The sequence below is a fragment of the Octopus bimaculoides genome, chromosome 6 (genome assembly GCF_001194135.2).
Source record: "Octopus bimaculoides isolate UCB-OBI-ISO-001 chromosome 6, ASM119413v2, whole genome shotgun sequence".
Classification (NCBI taxonomy): Eukaryota; Metazoa; Mollusca; class Cephalopoda; order Octopoda; family Octopodidae; genus Octopus; species Octopus bimaculoides.
Window position 1 is genome coordinate 74,529,009 of NC_068986.1, and position 2,484 is coordinate 74,531,492.

A 2,484-nucleotide genomic window follows, 5' to 3' on the forward strand; every position below is an offset into this window, starting at 1 on the left:
ACACACACACACACACACACACACACACACACACACATATATATACGTTTTACTTGTTTCAGTCATCATCTTGTGACCTTGATGGGGCACCGCCTTGAAGAATTTTTAGTCGAATGAATCGACCCCCGAGCATAATTTTTTTAAAACCCTGTATTCTAATTCTATCGGCGTCTTTCACCAGCTTGCTAAGTTACGGACTCGTAAACAAACCAGCAGCGATTGTCAAATGGCGACAAGGACAAACACACACGCACGCACGCACGCACGCACGCACGCACGCACGCACGCTCACACACTCACACACACACACACACTCACATACATGTGTATATATATCCGACGGGTTTCTCTCAGTTTCCGTCTACCAAATATCCTCACAAGATTTTAGTCGGCCCGAGGCTATAGTAGAAGACACTTGCCCAAAGCGCCACACACAAGAACTGAACCCGGAACCAACCCAGCAACACCTGGGATACACATGAATTTCAGGTAAAATTTGGAACACTAGTTAACGACTATCGAAGAAAGGTCCGAGTAATCTAAACTGATAAGAATTAATATTTATTTATTGAATAGTTACGCTACAATTTGCTGTGTGTTTCGATTTTGCGAACCTGTCTAACGAACGTTAAAATATGGCATGAAAAATTGGAACTGGCATCAGCGAAAATGAAGGAGGAAAAGCAATTCAAATCCGAATGAGGAAATTTTTGGAAATGGAAAGAAAAAGGAGAGAAATTAGAAAAAATTATGGAAGAATATAAATTCATGTAAAGGTGATGAAAACAAAGCAAAGTGAAGTGGTCGGTAAATGAAACTGTGTGAGTCAGTGGAAATAAAGAAATTTTGTAACTTATAGTCGAAGTAGAGATTACTGTAGTGAAAAAAAGAAATAGGGAGAAAAGTCAAGAAAATAACAATGAATTTTAACAAAATATAGCTTCAAAATATAGTGCAGAAAAAAAAACATTCTATAAGGTGGGGAGAAAATAATAAACAACGATAGTTATTATATACGGACAAGGCTAGCAATTTTGAGAGGAGTGGGCGAGGTGATTACATCGACACTAATATTTGACTGGTACTTTATTTCATCGAGTCTGAAAAGATGAAAGGCAAAGTCAATTTCGGTGGGTCCATCATTGGTAAAACCAATGAAGGTCGAAATCACGTGATCTGGTGGTTTTGGTGCTAGAGATGGCGGGAATTTATTTCCCTGCTAGCAATATAAACAGGAATGCATTTTGCACCAAAAGCCACTAAGAAAGTTTCTTTCATAGTATCTCATACAGTATGGTTTGTTCTAAAAGATTATCTATGGGATATATATTACCTCTCAGTACTAATACTGCCTCTGTCGCTAATATACGAATATGTAAAGGGCTGGAAGAAATACCGCCAAACATTTTGCCCACAAGCGATTCTGCCAGCTTATTACCTTAAACATAATTACGATAACATTTTCTACTATTGGCACGAGGCTTGACATTTTAATGGGATTGAGTAAGTCAATTATATCAACCCGAGTACTTATCTCCGACTTATTTTATCGACCTTGAAGTGCTGAAGGGCAAAGTCAACTACAGTGGAATTTGAACTCGGAATGTAAAGATCTAGAATAAATATCGCCTAGCAGTTTGTCCAATCGTACTAACGATTCTACAAGCACGCCCGCCTGAATAATAATAATAATAATAATGGTAATAATAATAGTAATATTGAAACTATAGACCACCTAATCTAAGGGTGTAGAGTCTTAGCACCGGTAAAATATAAAGCAAGACATGACAGAGTTGGCCAGTATTTACACAGGACAATATGTCGGCATTATAAAATCAAAACCGCTGACAAATAGTATAAACACCATTCTGAAGCTGTGACTGAGGGAGAAAATGTATCGATTCTCTGGGACTTCCCCGTACATACCGACAAAACTATAAAGGCTAATAAACCGGATGTTATTATAAAAGATCAGACAAAAAAGGTGTGTTTATTAGTTGACATGAGTATTGATTGCGATCATAATATAGCGGCGAAAGAATTTGACAAGATTAGTAAATATAAAGACTTTCTAATAGAAATAGGAAAACATGTGGCACCTCAGGGCGATTACCGTACCAGTGATTGTAGGATCTCTAGGAATGATTAAAAAAGGTACTGAAACCTATTTGAAAATGATACCAGGCTTACCATCCCTACAGGAAGTGCAAAAAATCGTGTAAACTGGAACGACTCATGTACTGAGAAGAGCATTATCGCTGTGAAAACAACATCCATTCATGAATTTATTTATTTATTATTTTTTCTAAATACATATTTTACCTGTGAATTTGCATGTGTAAAGTGGGAATGCATACAATGAGTTTCTCTGCTCTAGGTGTACGGAAAACACTCGGCGAGAAATGGAAGAAAATCTGAAGAAAGAAAAAAACAACATAATAATAATAATGAGAATGATAACAATGATGGTAATAATAATAATAA